This window comes from Protopterus annectens, chromosome 3.part1 (assembly GCF_019279795.1).
Source record: "Protopterus annectens isolate FY-2018-M chromosome 3.part1, PAN1.0, whole genome shotgun sequence".
Lineage (NCBI taxonomy): Eukaryota > Metazoa > Chordata > Ceratodontiformes > Protopteridae > Protopterus > Protopterus annectens.
Genome location: NC_056732.1, coordinates 657,646,113 through 657,669,262, shown reverse-complemented (window position 1 = coordinate 657,669,262; position 23,150 = coordinate 657,646,113).

Sequence of the window (23,150 nt, the reverse complement as noted above, 5' to 3'; positions counted from 1 at the left end):
AAAGTATCTATAATAATAATATATAGTTATTTCTCTTTTAATTTTATTGATCTCATTGTATTTAATCCTGGAGATTTTGTGGGCTATACATTTGTTATATATATATATGTATGTATATATATATATATATATATATATATATATATATATATATATATATATATATATCATATATATCATATATATATATATATATATATATACATATATATATATATATATATATATATATATATATAATATATATATAATATATATATACACACTATATATAATATATATACATATATATATATATTTATGGATTCACTTCACAAGTTTGAAATTTCTAAACTTCCAACTGCAAATGGATGAGACCATAAGATCGAAGTTTTGAAACTTTGAACATTTTGAATAGAGATCGCCATACAGTATAAAACTGGAAATTTAATGTTTTTCTCACTGTAGTGTGATCTCAGAGTTGACATATTTATTTAGCAGGGGGTGTGGAGGGAGGTGCATGTAAAATTTTTTTGTTTGTTTTTATTTATTTATTTTTTTAATTACAATTTCAAAGTTTCAAAACTTCGATCTTATGGTCTCAACCATTTGAAGTTCAAAGTTTTGAAACTTCAAGTTTGTGAAGTAGTCACACACACACACACACACACACATATATATATATTTATATATATACATATATATATATATATATATATATATATATATATATATATATATATATATATATATATATATATATATATATATATATATATATATATATATATATATATGTATGTATGGGTCTACTTCATAAGATCAAAAACCCACTTACCTGAATCTCTAAATGTTGAGACTCCATTGATGAAAGTTCAATTGAATGAATATTCAATGATTCAGTGTTACTCTCAGGAAAGAACCACTTAAACGTTGCCCCTTTTCCCACTGTAGTGTGATCTTGGAGTTGGTATATTTAGCTAGAGGGAGTGTGGGAGGCGAAGCCCCCCACATGGCTGGATTTGATTTGCTTCCATTTGATCTTTTTTGTGGTGCCAGACAAATGTTTAGTTTCCCGGAATTCCTAATCAGTGACCCAGATGTTCATTCAGTTGAGGTTTCGTCAATGTTGCCTTGACATTTAATGATTCAGGTAAGTGGATTTTCATTCTTATGAAGTAGAACCATATCTATCTATCTATTTATCTATCGGTATATATATATATATATATATATATATATATATATATATACATATATCATCATCATCATGATCTTCTTTCAGCTGTTCCCATTAGGGGTCGCCACAGATGATCATCTGTTTGCATTTCTTGCTGTCTTCTGCATCTTGCTCTGTCAAATCAACCACCTGCATGTCCTCTCTCACCATATCCATAAACCTTATCTTAGGCTTTCTCCTTTTCCTGCTACTTGGTAGCTTCATCCTTAGCATCTTTTTCCCAATATACTCAGCATCACTCCTCAGCACATGTCCAAACCAACGCATTCTTACCTCTCTGGCTTTGTCTCCCAACCTTCCAACCTGGGCTGACCCTCTAATCGACTTATTCCTAATCCTGTCCACACTCATCACACCCAGTGCAAATCTTAACATTTTTAACTCTGCCACATCTAGCTCTAACTCCTGCCTTTTTGTCAATGCCACTGTCTTCAATCCATATAACATACCTGGTCTCACTACCCTCTTGTAGACCTTCCCTTTCACTCTTACTTGTACTTGTCTGTTACAAATCACTACTGACACTCTTCTCCACCACTCCATCCTGCCTGTACTCTCTTCCACACTCACCATTACTCTGAACTATTGATCCCAAGTATTTAAATGCATCCACCTTCGACACCTTTACTCCTTGCATCCTCACCATTCCTGTATCCTCCCTCTCATTCACACACGTATATTCTGTATTAGTCCTGCTGACCTTCATTCCTCTTCTATCTAGAACATATCTCCATCTCTCCAGGGTCTCCTTCACCTGTTCCCTACTCTCACTACAGATCACAATGTCATCTGTAAACATCATAGTCCACGGGGACTTCTTTCTGATCTCGTCTGTCAACCTGTCCATCACCATTGCAAATAAGAAAGGGCTCAGAGCTGATCCTTGATGAAATCCCGCCTCCACCTTAAACACATCCATCACTACCACCTCAGGCCTCACTGCTGTCACACTACCCTCATACATATCTTGTACCACTCTTGCATACTTCTCTGACACTCCCGATTTCCTCATACAATACCACAACTCCTCTCTAGGCACCCTATCATATGCTTTCTCTAAGTTTACAAAAACACAATGCAACTCTTCTGACCTTCTCTGTACTTCTCCATCAACACTCTCAGAGCAAACATCACATCTGTAGTGCTCTTTCCTGGCATTAAACCATACTGCTGATCCCTATTCATCACGTCCCTTCTTAACCTAGCTTCCACTACTCTTTCCCATAACTTCATGCTGTGACTGATAAATTTAATCCCTCTGTAGTTACTACAGCTCTGCACATCACCCTTATTCTTAACAATCAGTACCAAAACACTTTTTCTCCATTCCTCTGGCATCCTCTCACTTTCCACAATTTCATTAAACAATCTGGTTAAAAACTCCACTGCCATTTCACCTAAACACCTCCATGCTTCCACATGTATGTCATCTGGACCAACAGCCTTTCCATTCTTCATCCTCTTCATAGATATCCTTACCTCCTCCTTGCTAATCCATTGCACTTCATGATTACCTATCCCCACATCATCCAACCTTCTCTCCCTCTCATTCTCTTCATAGGTTCATAGATTCAAAGGTTCATACTAGGCTATCTGCCCAGGGGCAATTACAAGCCTAGCCCGATTTTGTTTGGCTTACGCCACCCCTTGATTTGAGTATACTGTGCCCTTTTTAAGGTTTAGTTTACTGTGCCTCTGTCTAATAGTGACACGGAAGTAATCCCTGGGACAAACCTACGATCCCCCATCCACTCATCAAGATTTTTCTTGAAGAGATTCAGTGAGGTGCTCTGCATAACATGAATTGGAATTCTATTCCAGAGCGAAGGGAGCCTCTGGGTTATGAATCTGTCCCTTCAGCAAGTTCTATTTATTTCTGTGCTGAGGTTTAAGTCCCTCGAGCGTGTGGCTCTAAGGGATTTAGATTTACTGAGTTGGAGCATGTCCATTAATTCTGGATTGGACATAGCTTTATATGTCAGGCATAGATCGCCTCGAAGTAGGCGGTATGCAATTGAGTAGAGCTGGAGTTTTTTTAACCGAGCAGCATATGGCATCTGCTTGAGTCCCTTGATCCTCTTGTGGGGTACTTTTGGAGTCTTTCTAATTACTGCAGGTGTCGGGTAAGGTACATCCCAAAAGGGGCATTATATTCTATGATAGGCCTGATGAGGGATGAATAAAGGGGCACGATTACCTCTCTTTATCTAGATGTGAATCCTTTCATGATGAGGTGGGCTATGTGGAAGGTCTTTCTAACCACTTTGGCAATGTGGTTGTCAAAGGAGAGATTTCTATCAACTTGGGTCCCCAGATCCCTAATTACTTTCTCTGTACTTAATGGGTTACCGCCTATGTGGTAATTTGTGGGCACATTGTTTTTGCCAATGGGTATGACTATACACTTTTTGGCATTTAGCTTTAGACCATGGCTCTGGCACCAGTTATCTGTCTCTGTGAGACCTTTTTGAAGAATGTTTGTGTCAGCTCGAGAGTCGATTATGGCGCCCAGTTTGCAGTCATCTGTGAACTTGGTGAGCCATAGTCCTCCCACATTGGCCTGTACCTCGGAAAAGTATATACACCGAACAAGAGTGGTCCCAGGACAGAACCTTGTGGGACACCACTTGTGACCGGTTTCGAGTCTGACATGACTCCAGCAACTCTCACTCTGTGGGTTCTGTCTTTGAGCCAGTTTGCGACCCATCTTGTGACATAGGGGTTTATATTTAAGCTGGATAGCTTATCTATGATGCCCGAGTGGGGTATTGTGTCAAATGCCTTTGCTAGGTCCAGATAGGCTGTGTGGACTACCTTCCCTTCATCTATGGCTTTGATGACTGTTTCAAAGAAGTCGACCAGGTTCAAAAGGTAGGATCTGCCATTGACGAAGCCGAATTGGGTAGGATCTAGTGTCTGTAGGTCCCCAATGTCTTTGTTTATGAGCTCCATGATGATCCTCTCCATAGCCTTGCAGACTAGGCTAGTCAGGCTTATGGGGTGATAGTTTCCAGGGTTCGTAGAGGCTCCACCTTTGTGGAGTTGGACCACTGTTGCTGTACGCCATTCTGTGGGCACATAACCTGTAGTGAGGCTAAGATTGTACAGCTGTTTTATTTGAGGGGTTAGTTCTTCTTGGAGTTCATGTAGGATGCAACCCGGGACGCCATCTGGTCCCATGGAAGCAGTGTTTTTTGCTTTGGACAGGGCAGCCTTCACCTGAGCATCAGAGATGTTTGGGAGACAGCCCTCTGCCAGGATAGATACTTGCTCTTTTGGTGGGGAGGGGGTGGAGAAGTTTGCACTGAACCTGTCTGCCAGGATATTGGTGATGTCTGTGGGTTCAGTGTATTTTTTGTCATTTAGAATCAACTCAGAACAAGTCTGGGAGTTGCATCCCAGGTACCTAACATAACTGAAAAAAGCCTTATGATTGTCTTTAGTGTCCTGTGCAATTTTTCTCTCGAAGCTGGCCTTGGAGGATTTTATGAGGGATCGTAATTTTTTGCTAGTACTGATCAGAGCTGCCTTCCCTATTAGGGATTTTGCTCTATCATGTAGTAGCTTCCTCCTTCTGTTGTACAGTTTATTTATGGCTGGGGTCCACCAGACTGGACGCCTGCCTTTGGATGATTGGGTCTTGGTTTTGTTTGGGATAGCATGATCCATGTATTTCTGGAGATGTCCGTAGAATGCGTTTATATAGGATTCTGCAGTTTGGGCCATAGTTTCCACTGGCCCTGGGGCCTTGAAGGATTCCACTTTGGTTTTGAGAAGTGAGAAGTTCACTTTTGAGAAGTTTTTCACTGTGGTTTTTTGTGTAGGGGGTGGGGTCGGGATGTGGATATCCAGTGAAATTAATTTATGGTCTGATCTTACCAATGAGGGATATACTTCTGGTATGGAGCATAGAGTACCCATGTTGGTAATGATCAGGTCTAGTATGTTATCCCCTCTTGTGGGAATGGTGACTAGTTGTTCCATAACATTTGAGTTTATAATTTCCAGAAACCTTTGGACTAAGGTGCTGGGGCTTGAGTAGTGCTCCCAGTCTATGTTTGGGTAGTTGAAGTCGCCCAATATAATGGTATTCGGAGAGATCTTCATGTTCTCCAATGTTTTCAGGAAAGCCGAGTGGGATTCCTGACTTTGAGAGGGTGGCCTGTAGGATGCTATAAACTGAAAGCAGTCTTGCCCACTGTTAGTTGCACATGGATGATCTCCGATACTTCATGCAATGCCACTAACCTGGAAGTGTGGATATCCTTGATAAATATGGAAACTCCCCCTCCTTTTGTGGTTCGGTCTGGGTTTTAGGGCCGAAAAGCATGATATGAGGTATAACCTGGTAGTGCTGGGGTGCTCTCTGAAGCCTTGAACCAGGTTTCTGTCACTGCACAGATATCGATGTTCTCCATACTGAAGAGAGCTTCGAGTGCGTGCATCTTGAGGTTAAGACTTCTGGCGTTTAGCAGCATTACCCTTAGTTTCTTGTTCCTTGTGCTGTCTATGGAGGTGGGTTTGACTTTTGAGCCTTGCCTAAAAAAGGCACTATGGGGGTGGCAAGAGCCTTTGCCAATATCCGAAAGCCCAGTGGTGACAGGTACAAGCCATCCCTAACGAAGCAACGTGGCTTGTCGAGCATGTCATCCCAGGCTGACAGACACTGGATCCCCTTTGAATGACACCAAAATTTTAGCCAATTGTTAAAATTGATCATTTTGTCTTTGTACTGTGGCATCATTCTAGGTGAGGGTAAGATGCTGCTCAGGTTCAGGGTCATACCGGCCTGGGCTACATGATCAGAGAGCTCCTCTATGTCTCTTTTCATGTAGTACAAAGAGGTATGTCTCAGGTCATTCACACCAGCATGTACGATGACTGAGTCATATTTGTATTTGCTTTAGAGTGACCTGAGTGCTTGCGTTATGTGGCAGATCCTAGCGCCTGACAGGCAGCTCACTGTGACCTTCTCTTTGTTCAGCCTGGTGAGCGGGACGTCAGTGTGTCTGACAATAGAGTCACCTATTACAAGAGTATCAGGTGTGTTATTCAGCCTTAAGGGCTGTGGCTGCTTGGCACACTGACTTTGTGGGCTATGTGTTGTGCGTGTTTTGTTTTGGGGTAGCATTTGTTTGGATGTCTGCTTTGGAGGTCTCTGTTGCTTAGGTAGATTTTTATTTAGAGCCTCTGAGTATGTTTTTGTGTATTTATGTGTTTGGTTCGCTGATGTGGTGGGACTATGTGATACTGGAATTGTGTTGTGTGAGGTTACCTTCTCCTCCTGACTGGTTTCACCAGTTTTGAGATGAGAGAGCTCAGCCTCCAGTTTGGCTATATGGTTGCATCTCTCACATATATTTGAACCTGTTTGGAGGAGGAGAGGGTTGTCCGTGTACATGAGACAGTTGTAACATTGCCTCAAAATTCCCAGATTCACCAGCTGGACTGGAGAGGAAACCATTGACTGACCTTTGGACATGCTAGAGTAATATAGGGAAACTGAATTAAGACAGACCAATAGGGGTCAAGGTAATCATAGAGAGTATAAGAGTAAGTAGTGCTTATGGTTTAATAGTGCTAACTTGTAAGATTACTTATTTGGACCAGTGAAGGGACTGAGAATGAAAATATGGTGTTTAATTTGAGAGATAGAGCAGTTCTAAGGGAAAAAGTGAAGAGCAGACTTCGTGGAGCCAGTAATAGTTTAAACCCAATTAGGCAGCACTGCCCATTGTTGCGCTATGCACAAAAATGCTCAAAAACGCGCAAAAGAGGGCTTTAAGAGAGGGAGATCAAGAAGTTTGAAATTGACCCAAAATGGCCAATAAAACTACAGTTTCAAGGCAGTAACCACTCCCACAGGGGCAGGCAGGCTGCTCAATGTTTATCACTGCCACTGATGAACAGGGAGACTTCCCTTTAGCCCAAGCAAAAAATGGCCTCCAAGAAACTTACAAACAGTTCAGAACAACAAGCCTGTAACTGAACTTTTTTAAATCTCAGAAAAGTGGGAAAAAAGCAAGGTTTTTGTTTTTTTTGTTTTTTTAAAGATAGCAGAGGTTCACAAGTATTAACAAGTTATAACAGTGCAGTAAATGACCCCACACTTGAGTGCTAGGCCAGAGACAGATAAAATGCAAGTTTTAAGAAAAAAAAAACTATTTTAAAAATAAGTGCAAACAGGAAATTCAGTAAACAGCTGTAGGTTGTGTTCTAAATACAGTTACCAATGGATAAATCAAGTTTAACAAGCCAGAAAATGCTCAAAGTAGGCGGCTATGCAGAAAAACTTAGCAAATGATCTGAAGAAAAATACTTAAAATCTCAAAAGTGGCTCCTTTCTTCTCTCAGCATTTTCTCCTCTTGTTGGGTGCTTCCCCAACAGCCAACAAGTCTGAAAAGATGCCAAAACCATGAGGCAATCTGGTTTTAAGAGAGGGAGATCAAGGAGTTTGGAATTGACTCAAAATGGCCAATAAAACTACAGTTTCAAGGCAGTAACCACTCCCACAGGGGCAGGCAGGCTGCTCAATGTTTATCACTGCCACTGATGAACAGAGAGACTTCCCTTTAGCCCAAGCAAAAAATGGCCTCCAAGAAACTTGCAATCAGTTCAGAACAGCAAGCCTGTAACTGAACTTTTTTAAATCTCAGAAAAGTGGTAAAAAAGCAAGATTTTTTTTTTGTTTTGTTTTTTTTAAAGATAGCAGAGGTTCACAAGTATCAACAAGTTATAACAGTGCAGTAAATGACCCCACACTTGAGTGCTAGGCCAGAGACAGATAAAATGCAAGTTTTAAGAAAAAAACGATTTTAAAAATAAGTGCAAATAGGAAATTCAGTAAACAGCTCTAGGTTGTGTTCTAAATACAGTTACCAATGCAGAAATCAAGTTTAACAAGCGAGAAAATGTTCAAAGTAGGCGGCTATGCAGAAAAACTTAGCAAATAATCTGAAGAAAAATACTTAAAATCTCAAAAGTGGCTCCTTTCTTCTCTCAGCGTTTTCTCCTCTTGGTGGGTGCTTCCCCAACAGCCAACAAGTCTGAAAAGACTTCATTCATCAACCCTTCAAAGTACTCTTTCCATCTGCTCAACACACTCTCCTCGCTTGTAAGTATGTTTCCCTCATTATCCTTTATCACCTTTACCAGCTGCATATCTTTCCTAGCTCGGTCCCTCTGTCTAGCCATTTTCCTTTTCTCCCTCATTAGTGTCCAACCTTTCATACAACTCTTCATATGTCTTATCCTTAGCCTTCGCCACCTCTCTTTCTGCCATGCACCTCATCTGCTTATACTTCTGTCTATTTTCTTCATCTCTCTGACAATCCCACTTCTTCTTCACCAACCTCTTTCTCTGTATACTCTCCTGTACTTCCTCATTCCACCACCATGTCTCCTTGTCATCCTTCCTCTGTCCAGATGTCATACCAAGCACCTTTCGAGCCATCTCCTTACTAGCTCTGCTGTAGTTACCCAGCTATTTGGTAACTCTTCACTGCCACCCAGTGCCTGTCTTAACTCTTACCTGAACTCCACCTCACAATTACCCTTTTTCAATTTCCACCATTTGATCCTTGGTGTTGCCCTCACACTCCTCCTCCTCTTCTTGATCATCAAAGTCATCTTACAAACCACAATCCCATGCTGCCTAACTACACTTTCCCTGGTCACCACTTTACAGTCTCCAATCTCCTTCAAACTGGCCCTCCTACATAAGATATATTCCACCTGTGTGCATCTTCCTCCACTCTTGTATGTCACCCCATTCTCCTCCCTCTTGTTAAAATATGTATTCACCACAGCCATGTCCATCCTTTTTGCAAAATCCACTACCATCTGACCTTCTGCATTCCTTGTTTAACACCTTACCTACCCATCACTTCCTCATTCCCTCTGTTCCCTTCACCAACATGCCCATTGAAAACATCTGCAATCACAACTCTCTCACTTTTTCTTTTTAAAAATGTAAAGTATATTATAATTTAGTATCTAAGTCATTTTTCAAGTGTTTATGCCTTTAAGAAACGTTTCATTTTAAAGTTTTTGGCACCAAAATTCATATATAACATTCAGCATTTGCTGATGCTAATTGTTCTGATGAAGTCTGCCATCGGCGGATGAAAGCGCTTAACAAAGTGTATTTATGTTGTGGATTTTGTTCCTGCCATGTATTTTGATGTCTTTTGTATATTAAACTGACTTGCTGTGGAAGCTGCGTTTATCCTTTATTACCTACAACCAGACCAGTCGGGTCTATATCATTGTGAGTGGTGTTCGTACTTACTGACTTTCCTAGTTGTCGTACCTGACATGGCTGGTAATGGTGAGGAATCGCAGGAAGTTCCAAACAGTGAGGAACTCAGATTACTCAGAGCGGAAGTATCTGGTTTGCACACAGAAATCAGGAAGTTAACGGATATGTTTAATAGCCTCATGGAGGCTTCTAAACCAACTGCAGTTACTGAGTGTTTACCGACAGTTTCTTCCGGTAAGCATTGTTGCTCTAAAAAAGAAATTATTTTGACTATTGACACTAGTATGGAAACAGAGATTCCTAATGGGCAACGATGTACTGAGCTGAGTGTATCCGACACTCGGCATGGTTCGTTGGAAATGCTGCCAACGGAGGACAAATTTGTTTTGTCTCCCGACAAGGATTTTACGTTTGATTTCAGTTTATTGCACAACCGTGCGGATTCGGAGAACCAAGGGGCGAGACCTAAGACTTATCCAATATTTAAAACATACTCGACCGTTGTCAAAAAGGACATTTGTCCAAACAGAGGTACTGTTAAAAACAAAACTGTCAGTCCAAAAAAGGACGTCTTTTTTGACAAAGGCATAGATTACAAACGAAAAAAAGACAGTAAAATAATATGTTCTAATAATGATGTTTTTAACCAATTTTTAAGTGATGAATGTAATTTTGACAATGTATATCAAGTGCCTCATTCTCATTCAAGGAAAATGCACCAGAATAGTATCAAGGATATGATTTTTAATTTTGGGAAAAAGTTATCACTTATTAAAAATATAAAAGTGGATAATGCCTATCTGACTAAATGTATAGATATACAAGTAGTACCAAAAGGACTAAGATTTTTTAAACTCCCTATGGGGATGACTTATAGTGATAGTGTTAAATATGAATTTAATAACCTGTTTGATGATTTCGGATTTCAATTCATGAAATTATTAATGAAACATAATGATGAGAAATTGACTACTCTTATTAATGAAGTGGAAATTATCAACGAAAGTATTTTGCAACACTGTGATTTTCAAGCATGGAAGGATTTATATGAGAAGCAATTTTATTTAGCGGACAAACACGCATTTAACATACATAGTAGAAAGAATGGGAAATTGGATCGGGATGTTGAAGCATACCAGCTTCAGAAAGCCTATATTTGGCCACAAGAAAGGAAGTTAGTATATATGGATAGGAGATTTAGTGAGAGAGAGGGGAGAGAAGAGAATAAGGAAAATTTTCAAGGAGGCAGATTTCACCCCAATTTCAAAAAGAACTATCACAGTTACAATCAGGTGAACAGGAAATTTTAGAGGAGCATGTACCTCGAGAGACTTCTACACATATGGATGTATTACATGTGGGTATTCAGAATACTAATGATGAACCTCACAATTTATTACAGTATGAAAATATTATGAGCTCGTATAATGGTTTCAAAGTGTATAATTACTCTGATTATTCTATACAAGAAGAGTTTTACAGTCTTTTAGCCAAGGGTATGAAGTTCATACCTAATTTTAAGTTTTCATTGGTGGATACCATTAAACAAATTAAATTATTTTGTAGAAAATTGAATCTTGCGATACAATTCAATGAAGTGGAGGATAATCGAGTAATTGCAGATAGAGAATTAAAGAAAAAAAGTAGTTACATGCCCATCAGCAATCCCACTATCAATAATTATGAAAAGATGGTATGCAAAGACATATATTGGTATAATAAAAATCATATAAGAAATAAAGATCAAACCCATATGCCTGAGGACAATTTAACCGTAAAAGAAAGGACATGTTTGGATGAACTAATAAAAAACAAAGATATCAGAATAATGAAACCCGATAAAGGGGGTGGAGTTGTCATTTTTTCTAATCTTGCATATAAGGAAGCTATTCATAACATTCTTTATGACTCAGGAAATTACGATGGTATGTCTATGAATGAAGTACATATAGGATATAGAAAAATAGATCTATCTATAGAAGAATATTTATTGGATAATAGACTTTCACAGGAGATTTATGATTTCATACGTATTGAATATCCTATTATGGCCCACATTGTGGGAATACCTAAAATTCATAAATCTATACTAAATCCACCATTTAGACCTATAATATCTGGATCTAAATCAAAAACTTTCAATATAGGACTTACCATAGATAGATGGACTAAACACACATATAAAAATATTCCTCATCTTATCATTGATTCATGGGATTTTTTAGGTAAATTGTCACCTACCTTATGGAATACAGAGTACACATTTGTTACGATAGATGTCTGTGACTTATTTTCCAGCATTCCAAAAGAAGAGGGATTGGATTATTTTTGTAATAGTCTTCGGAGTTACTTCAGTTTAAGTTGGGACAGGATAGTCCTTATTTTGGATATGATGTCATTAGTCCTGGACCATAATTACATTATATTTGAGGGTGAAGTTTTTAAATAAAGCAAAGGGGTAGCTATGGGTGCGTCATGCGCACCCATTTTTGCCAATTTGGTGATGCTGGATTGGGTGACTAAATATGTACTTAATAGTGAATATTCTTCTAAAATTATCTTTTATGCAAGATTTTTAGATGATATTTTTATCTTATGGAATGGTTCGAACGATGATATTATCAAATTTGTGGAATATATTAATGGTACTACTAATTTTTTAAAATTCACTTTTAATTTTAGTGATAGTGGTATTTCCTATTTGGACACATATGTTTATAAAACAAAAAATGGATTTGCATCTAAGGTTTTTAGGAAGAGTACCTATTCTAATGATTATGTCTATTATACCAGTAATCACCCACGTCACATTTTCAAGAATATTGTTAAAGGACAGTGTATTAGGGGAGCCAGGATGTCATCTACAAGAAGTGAAATGGAGGTTGAGATGCAATTTATTAGACAACTTTTTTTTGGATAGAGGATATCCAAAACACTTAATAGATGACACGATTAAATATGTCTCTGCTCAATGGGATAGTAAGTATATCCCATTAATAGGTAAATATGATACCAATGTGAATATAAGATCCACAAGTAGTTTTCCAGCAGGTAGGGTATGTGTTCTTACCTACACACCCTATGTTGATATTATCAAGGAGATTTTAACCAGACATTGGGACATAGTGACAGTATCTGATGTATATAAAGAGAAATTAGGACATTACCCCAAAATAGTATATAAGACTGCCCCTAACCTCAAAAAATTACTTGAAAAAGTGGGGAGTGATGAAAGTACTAATAGAAACATAAGGGACTCTACTAAGAGATGTGGGAGATGTAAGCAATGCAAATACATTAATAATCAGTCTTATATAATATTAGAAGATGTGAATGGTATGAGGATTAAAAGTATGGATGGCAATTGTAATACTAAACAGGTTGTGTATTTAGCGAAGTGTATAGAATGCCCTGCATTCTATATAGGTAAAACTGATAGACAATTGAGGAAACGCATTTATGAACATTATTATAAGATCAAATGTAAAGATCCTAACAATGCGCTATATAAACACATCAGTGAGGCTGGGGAACAACACATTTTCCAGTTTTCCATTATTGATAAAGAATATCCAAACCCTTTGGGTGGGGACTGGAAAACTAGATTGGCATGTAGAGAAAGCAATTGGCAAATTTTAGTTGATGCCACTAGAAAACCTGGCCTAAATGACTTTATTAGTATTAAGCCATTTCTTTTAATGTGGTAGGCATGCCTTAGTACACATTTATATCCTATTTTATAATGTATTTACTCATCTATTTATTTATCTATTTATTTAAGTATTTATCTGAATATATATATACTTATTTATAATTATTTATTTATTTATATTATATGATGATTATTATAAATTTTTCTTTTACATAATTTATATATATTGATACATATTAAGTATATGAGTATTAGTTATATTATTATGTTGTGTCCTTCTGAAGTGGGATGTATCAATTATCACAGAATGTTGACATTGTATATGAATTGAAGGGTTATTATTCCTATTATATTAGTGTTTTATATACATTGTGTTTTTTATATATTCAAGTTTTTATCTCATATCCTATACACTATTAGATTTTAGATATTAAGACAGAGGAGAGTATTCTGTTTATGTATAGATAGAACATATATATCGTATTTTTTACAATTTTTAAAAATGTAAAGTATATTATAATTTAGTATCTAAGTCATTTTTCAAGTGTTTATGCCTTTAAGAAACTTTTCATTTTAAAGTTTTTGGCGCCAAAATTCATATATAACATTCAGCATTTGCTGATGCTAATTGTTCTGATGAAGTCTGCCATCGGCGGATGAAAGCGCTTAACAGAGTGTATTTATGTTGTGGATTTTGTTCCTGCCGTGTATTTTGATGTCTTTTGTATATTAAACTGACTTGCTGTGGAAGCTGCGTTTATCCTTTATTACCTACAACCAGACCAGTCGGGTCTATATCATTGTGAGTGGTGTTCGTACTTACTGACTTTCCCAGGCCAGAGACAGATAAAATGCAAGTTTTAAGAAAAAAACAATTTTAAAAATAAGTGCAAATAGGAAATTCAGTAAACAGCTCTAGGTTGTGTTCTAAATACAGTTACCAATGCAGAAATCAAGTTTAACAAGCCAGAAAATGCTCAAAGTAGGCGGCTATGCAGAAAAACTTAGCAAATAATCTGAAGAAAAATACTTAACATCTCAAAAGTGGCTCCTTTCTTCTCTCAGCGTTTTCTCCTCTTGGTGGGTGCTTCCCCAACAGCCAACAAGTCTGAAAAGACTTCATTCATCAACCCTTCAAAGTACTCTTTCCATCTGCTCAACACACTCTCCTCGCTTGTAAGTATGTTTCCCTCATTATCCTTTATCACCTTTACCAGCTGCATATCTTTCCTAGCTCGGTCCCTCTGTCTAGCCATTTTCCTTTTCTCCCTCATTAGTGTCCAACCTTTCATACAACTCTTCATATGTCTTATCCTTAGCCTTCGCCACCTCTCTTTCTGCCATGCACCTCATCTCCTTATACTTCTGTCTATTTTCTTCATCTCTCTGACAATCCCACTTCTTCTTCACCAACCTCTTTCTCTGTATACTCTCCTGTACTTCCTCATTCCACCACCATGTCTCCTTGTCATCCTTCCTCTGTCCAGATGTCATACCAAGCACCTTTCGAGCCATCTCCCTTACTAGCTCTGCTGTAGTTACCCAGCTATTTGGTAACTCTTCACTGCCACCCAGTGCCTGTCTTAACTCTTACCTGAACTCCACCTCACAATTACCCTTTTTCAATTTCCACCATTTGATCCTTGGTGTTGCCCTCACACTCCTCCTCCTCTTCTTGATCATCAAAGTCATCTTACAAACCACAATCCCATGCTGCCTAACTACACTTTCCCTGGTCACCACTTTACAGTCTCCAATCTCCTTCAAACTGGCCCTCCTACATAAGATATATTCCACCTGTGTGCATCTTCCTCCACTCTTGTATGTCATCCCATTCTCCTCCCTCTTGTTAAAATATGTATTCACCACAGCCATGTCCATCCTTTTTGTAAAATCCACTACCATCTGACCTTCTGCATTCCTTTGTTTAACACCTTACCTACCCATCACTTCCTCATTCCCTCTGTTCCCTTCACCAACATGCCCATTGAAAACATCTGCAATCACCACTCTCTCACCCTCGGGTGCAGTCATCACCACTTCATCCAACTCACTCCAAAATTTTTCATTTTCATCCATCACACACTCAACTTGTGGAGCATATGCACTAACAACATTCATCATTACACCATCAATTTCCAGCTTCATAAATATCACTCTATCCAAAACTCTTTTCACCTCCATAACACTCTTAGCATACTGTTCCTTCAGATAACTCCTACACCATTTTTCCTCCCATCCACACCATGATAAAACAATTTGAACCTACCTCCGATACACCTAGCCTTACTCCCCTTCCATCTGGTCTCTTACGCACACAGTATACCAACCTTCCTTCTGTCCATCATATCAGCTATCTCTCTCCCTATACCAGTCATACTGCCAACATTCAAAGTTCTGACCCTCACTACCACAGTCCTAGCCTTTCTCCTCTCTTCCTGCCTTCAGCCATGCCTTCCCCCTTCTCTCCTCCTTCGGCCAACAGTAGCCCAATTTCCGCCAGCACCCTGTTGGCTAACAGTACTGGTGGCAGTCGTTATTAACCCAGCCCTTGACCGATCTGGTATTTAAATATTTAATGGAGTTCACATGAATGATTTGCCCAAGTTTTATGCCGGATGCCCTTCCTGATGCAACCCTCCCCATTTATCCAGGCTTGGGACCTGCACAAAGAAATGCACTGGCTTGTGCATCCCCAGTTATATAAAATCTCCCTCTCTTTCTCTGTCTATATATATAAAGACAGAGAGGTGTAGTAAAAATAAACAAAACACACAATCATCAACATTAAGGATGCTGATATAAAAAAAAAATGAACACATAAATATGCATGCTCTAAGATATAACCTCTGAGCATGTAAGTAAAAAAAGTGCCTTTGCAGGGGCAAGCATGCCTGCACTCACCATGTAGGGTACTGTGCTGCCTATTTCCTTGCTAAACTTATATTCTAACTTTGAAATTGCACAATACCTAGTAAAGGGCATTTCTCCTGCCCCAGTGGTATAGAAATCTCACACACCTATTAACCATCTGTTTAGGCAACCAAATTTTTGTGAGTAAACAGGTGTTGACTTTGCCTAAATTTGACTATATTAGTAGCATTTACATACACACACACACACACACACACACACACACACACACACAGATATATATGTGTATATATATATATATATATATATATATATATATATATATATATACATGAATATGTGTGTGTATATATGTATATATATATATATATATATATATATATATATATATATATATATATATATATATATATATGGTTCTAGTTTACATAACCGACAGCTGCTTTCACTGACAACGAATTTGCGAGCGCCAGAAGATCGACAATCCGGAAGACCGACGCTACGGATCAAAACACCGATGCCAAGGATAGTGACTTGGAAAAGGGCTGTGTAAGTATGCAGTGGTGATGGACGTTAGGGTGCGAGTAAGGTAAGTGTGGATATTGACGGTCTGTGGGGATAGGGGTGGGTTTAGTGATTTAGGGTCAGTGCGCGGGTTAGGTAAATGTGCGGTAGTGATAGTGTTTGGGTTAGGGGCGGGTTAAGTGAGTTAGGGTTAGGGCCCGTGTTAGGTAAGTGTGCGGTAGTAGTATTTTTGGGTTAGGCGGTTAAGTGAGTTAGGGTTAGAGCGGGTTAGGTAAATGCGGTAGTGATAGTGTTTGGGTTAGGGGTCGGTTAAGTGAGTTAGGGTTAGGGCCCGTGTTAGGTAAGTGCGGTAGTAGTATTTTTGGGTTAGGGGCGGGTTAAGTGGCTTAGTGTTATGGCCCGGGTTAGCTGAGTGTGCGATAGTGACGGACCTTAGGGTAAGGGTTTGGGTTAGGGTTGTAGATAGTTGTGTATGTGAGGTTTAGTGTGGGTTTGTGAGGATTTTGGTGTGCTTGTGTTGTGTCTGTGGTTTTTGGACAGGGGATGTGTTTTGTTAGTTGATTGTTGTTATTGTGGTGTGTGCAGCGTATGAGGTTTCGTGTTTGTGGACCGTCGGTTATTTGTTTGTTGGGCATGTGAGGTTTCGTGTTTATGGTTTGTCGATTATGTGGTGTCGATGTTTGTGTTGTCGGTGTTTTGCAGTGTCAGTTATGTAAAGTAGAACCATATATATATATGAGAGAGACAAATGGATGTTTGTTTGGATGCACATATATATCTTCAAGATGTACTATCTCACAGAATGGATGCCAGTCTGATCTCTATATGCAGAACTGCTTTATGTAATCTGATCTAATCTGTGATATTGCTTAAATAACTTCCATGCTGTGAATTTGTACAATTGATCAATAGACCACTTCATAAGAGAAATATGGTTATATAGATTTTGCAAAGTAATCCCTCAAATAAAAAAAAGGAACTACTCTGTAAGTGTATGTTTAATTACAGGAGAAAGCAAGTGGTTTAGAAATTAGGAGATTAGTATAATGGTAATACTTTATAACCATGTTAAACTTTTCACCTTTACTGTGTGTAATCAGCATGTAACAAAAGTAATATGAAATGCCATACAATAGTAATACCTGGGGTTCGAGAATACTGAAAGCAAAGTTCATTTGGCTAAACAGAACTTACCATAACAGTAGATGTTTGAATGATCATTGCTGTAGTAGCCTTAGCTATATGGATTATATCCTGCCAAGGATATAGTGGACGGCCAGCTTCCAAAGCTTCAGGGCACCTTCCATGAACGCAAATTATCTAGTAGCTTGTGCTGAACTGACTAAAAGTCAAGTTTGGAGGTGAAGCCCTTCAGACCTTTCCTGCTAGCAGAGAGAGGAAGAGAGTGTGAGCCCTGAAAGGAGAAAGCTAGGAACAACAAAAAACTAAGTTATCGATACCCTGGCATAAAACACTCACCAAAAAATCAAGGGAGATGGAAGTGGCTACTGCAGAAGTGATTGTTGAAATATCTACTATTACAGTAACTTCATCTTTAACAACTGTACTATGTCCTTCATATTAATCTCTGCTGCAGTAGCCTTAGCTATATGGGTAGATAACTAAAATAATATAACCATAGTTAACTATATTTGTAAGGTGGAAGGTGAAGGGTCTAGCAGACCAGGGAGAATGGTCTGTACAAATCAAGATCTAGACCTAGAGAAGGAATCAGACTTATAATGCTTTTAAATGTATGTATAGAGGGCCAGGTAGCAGCTTCTAGAATACTTATAGAATCTAACTCTTTTCAAAAAGCCATAGATGAAACTCAGACCCTAGTAGAGTGACCCTTGACCCTGCCTGAAAAATACTTGTTATGTGAGTATAACAAAAGGTAATAGCCTTAGAAAATCATTCAGAAATAATCTGTTTTGACACAAGTTGCCCTTCTTCTTACCTTCATTAGAAATGTACAATCCATACAAAGATCTGAAAGATTTAGTCCTGTCAAGATAGCACCTGCGTTGTCTTTGGACATCCAAGGTAAGGTATGGATTATTGTTTCCCCTTCATTTTAGGTAAAGAAAAGAAAATGGGGTGATGAATAATTTGGATTAAAGTAAGCTTGAATAAAACTTTAGGCATAAAAGAAGGACTACTTCTCAAAGAAACCATATCCCTGTGGAAAAAGAGATAAGGTTGACCCACCAACAGAGCTTACAACTCAGGTACTCTTCTTGCAGAGGACAATCAGCAAAACTGTTTTTCATGTTATGAACCTCATCAGCCAGATTAACTCTTTAAAATGAAGCAAGTGTTAGCTTCTACAACACAAAATTAAGATCCTAAGGAGGGAGCACTGTATTTTAGGCTGTCTCTAATGCAAAACCCCTTTCAAAAAGCATTTTTTCATGAGTCTGTGCTAAAGGAAGAGGAACCATGTGCAGATATGCTGAAATGGATGATAAATGAACCTTGACAGTGGAATAAGAAAGGCTATGGGATAGTAACTCACACATATATTGTAAAACTAGAGAACAACTAGCCCTGAATGGGTGATGGTTATGTTGTTGGCACCAACTAGAAAACATTTTGAATTTGCTAATGTATGATTTTCTAGTAGCAGACTTTCATACCACAATTAGCCTGCTGCACATACTCAGAAAATAAGTGTCTAAAGGGAATTAAGACCCAATCATCTGGGCAGTCAATTAAAGATGACAGATGTGACGGTGTATAAAACACCTCTGTTCTTGCTGTTCTTGTATGAGTAGATTAATTCTCTGAGGAAGCTTGTGGTATTGGCTCTGGCTATTTACCAAAGAAGGGAGAACCATGGTTGCCTGGGCCAGAAGGGAGTCACCACAATGATTTTGGGGGATTCCTTATAAATCTTCAGAAGTACCCTTGATATTAGTCGAAAGGGTGGAAAGGCATGCATGAATGCTCCTGTCCAAAGAAAAGAAAAAGCACCTGTCTTCCAGGCCTTCATACATGAAGTCATGGATCAGAATTTTGCCAGTTGATTGTTCAAATAGAAGGCAAATAGGAGCTCCCCACAAAAGGATCAAAACTTGAAAGATCCCCCTGATTTAGTTTCCATTTGTGATGGTCTGGTCCTGGTCTTTTTCAGCTTGTCTGCCACAAAAGTTTGCTCTGACAGAATGTAGGATGCCTGTAGAGTGAGATTGTGCTGTGAAGTTATGTTCCAAGCTAACATGCCTAGTCTGCAAAAGGGGGTACAACCTGACCCCACCTTGCTTTTTCATGTACCACATGACTGTGGTATTGTCTGTAACCACTTGAAGAGTGAAGAGGTCCAGGGGATCAAACATGGTTCAAAGAGTTGAGTGCATTAATCAGAGCAAGCATCTCCTTGATATTTGTGTGGTCGCCTTTGTTCTTGGTGTCCCACACACCATACATTTTTATTCCTTCCGAAACTGCTCCAAAGCAAAGTCCAAAGATTCTGTGGTGACTGACTGCCTTGGAGTAGGGACGGAGAAGGGGAGACCTGGATTTAAGTATTAAAAGATTTGTCTTCTGAAAAAACACAGTACTGGGATCTGAAAAGATAAAGAGTGTTGATGCTGAGAAGGGATTTCAGATGCTGCTGTATCTTCCTCATATGGAGTCTTGCCAGGGGTATCATGAGACACAAAATCCTGAAGTATTCCCTCACAGTGACTAAAGTATGAGTGGAAAACATTAGAAATAGATCTAAATAAAGATCTATGTTTTCCTGTGGAAGAAAAGCTCTTTGAATTGAGGTGTCTAGTTGACATTCCAGGAACACAGTCATGAATGCTCCCTTTGAATACCAGCTTGTGCAAATGATCATTCACCCAAGAGACAGTTTCCTGACATTTTGAAAAAGACACTGAAAAGATATGAAGCTGTCTAAATGGAAAACCTGACTACCCTGTAGCCTGCATTGAACTACAATTGGCGCTAGACACTTTGTGAACACTCCTGGTGCAATGGATAGTCTGACAGATAATGTGATCCAGACACACAAAACATTATGAAATGTCTGACATCTGGATGAATAGGGGAGTGATGATCAGCATCTTTTCAGTCTAGTGTTACTAGGAAACTTGAAAGACGAAGAAGAGGTAATTGGTTGTGAGGTGACATCATTTTGAGTTTGGTCATTATCACATACAGGTTTAGGAAAGAAAGATTCAGCACTGGTCTTCAAGCATTTTCTTTCTTTGGCACTAGGCATATCCTTCTATAAAACCCCTTCCTCACAAGGGAAGAAGGAACTGGTTCTATCATTCCTTGGGACAACATATGATGAAGAACAGGTAGAAACAAAACAGTCTGATCACAGGATGAGGAATAACCCTCTGGAAAGGAGGAATTTCCTCCCACTGCCATCTGTAACCCTAATGAATGATTTTCAGAACTCATTTGTCTTAAGCAATCTGTTGCCAAAGAGAAACATAGGTTCATAGGTTCAGAGGTTCATAGGCTATCTGCCCTAGGGCATTAATAAGTCTACCAGAATGTGTTTGGCATTCACCACACATTTTAAATTAATTTTGCTATGCTCTTTTTCAAGGTTAGTATACTGTGCCTCTGTCTAACAGTGACACAGAAGTGATACCCAGGGTAAACCTACAATCTCCCATCCACTCATCAAGATTCCTCTTGAAGAGAGTCAATGAGGGACTCTACCTAACCTGGACTGGGATTTTATTCCAGAGTGAAGGGAGCCTCTGGGTTATGAATCTGTCCCTCCAGCATGTCCTATTTATTTCAGTGCTGAGGTTCAAGTCTCTCGAGCGTGTAGCTCAATGGGATTTGGATTTTCTGAGGTGCAGCATGTCCATTAATTCAGGGTTGGACATGGCTTTATACATCAGGCACAGATTGCCTCTGAGCAGGCAGTATGCCACTGAGTAGAGCTGGAGTTTCTTTAACCGGGAAGCATATGGCATCTGTTTGAGCCCTTTGATCCTCTTGGTGAGGTACTTTTGGGGTCTTTCCAGTTGCTGCAGGTGTCTGGTAAGGTAAATCCCAAAAGGGGCATTGTACTCAATTATGGGCCTGATGAGGGATGAGTAAAGAGGCATGATGACCTCCCCTGATCTAGATGTGAATCCCTTCATGATTAGGTGGGCTATATAAAATATTTTTCTAACCACTTTGGCCACGTGGTTGTCAAATGAGAGATTGCTATCAACTTGGGTCCCCAGGTCTCTAATTACTTCTTCTGTACTTAATGGATTACCACCTATGTGGTAATTTGTGGGCACTTTGTTTTTGCAAAGGGGATGACTATACACTTTTTGGTGTTTAGCTTGAGGCCATGGCTCTGGCACCAGTTGTCTGTTTCTATGAGGCCCTTTTGAAGGATGCTTGTGTCAGCTGGAGAGCCTATTATGGTGCCCAGTTTGCAGTCATCTGCGAACTTGGTCAGCCACAGTCCTTCCGTGTTGGCCTGTACCTCTGAGAAATATATACCGAACAAGAGAGGTCCCAGGACTGAGCCTTGTGGGATGCCACTTGTAACTGGTTTGGAGTCTGACATGGCTCCAGCAATTCTAACCATGTGGGTTCTGTCCTTGAGCCAGTTTGCAGCCCATCTAGTGACATAGCAGTTTATATTTAAGCCGGTGAGCTTATCTATAATGCCCGAGTGGGGTATTGTATCGAAGGCTTTTGCGAGGTCCAGGTAGGCTGTGTGGACCACCTTCCCCTCATCAATGGCCTTGGTGACTGTTTCAAAGAAATCGACCAGGTTTAAGAGGCAGGACCTGCCCTTAACAAAGCCGAACTGGGTAGGATCCAGTGTCTGTAGGTCCCCAATATCTTTATTTATGAGGTCCATGATGATCCTTTCCATAGCTTTGCTGACCAAGGTAGTCAGGCTTAAGGGGCGATAGTTTCCAGGATCCATTGAGGCACCACCTTTGTGGAGAGGGACCACTGTTGCTGTATGCCACTCTTTGGGTACATATCCTGTAGTAAGGCTGAGATTGAACAGTAGTTTTATGTTTGGGTTTAGCTCTTCTTGGAGTTCATGTAGGACGCAGCCCGGGACACCGTCTGGTCCCATTTATGCTGTGTTTTTTGCTTTGGAGAGGGCGGCTCTTAACTGAGCATCTGAGATATCAGGGGGGCAGCACTCTGCTGGGATAGATATTTGCCCTTTTGTTGGGGGGGGGGTTCGCTGAACCTGTCAGCTAGGATGTTGGCAATGTCTGTGGGTTCGATGTATTTTTTGTCATTTTGGAGTAATTCTGAGCATATCTGGGAATTCCCACCCAGGTTCCTAACATAACTAAAGAAAGCCTTGTTATTATCCTGAGTGCCTGTAGTTTTTTGCTAATACTGATCAGAGATGCCTTCCCTTTTTGGGATTTTGCTCTATCATGTAGTAGCTTCCTCCTTCTATTGTATAGTTTGTTTATGGCTGGGGTCCACCAGACAGGACGTCTGCCTTTGGAGGATTGGGTCTTGGTTTTATTTGGGATTGCATGATCCATGCATTCCTGAAGGTGTTCATAGAATGCGTTTATAAAGGATTCTGCGGTCTGGGCCGTATTTTCCACAGGCTCGGGGGCTTTGAAGGCTTCCACCTCGGTTTTGAGGAGTGTGAAATTTG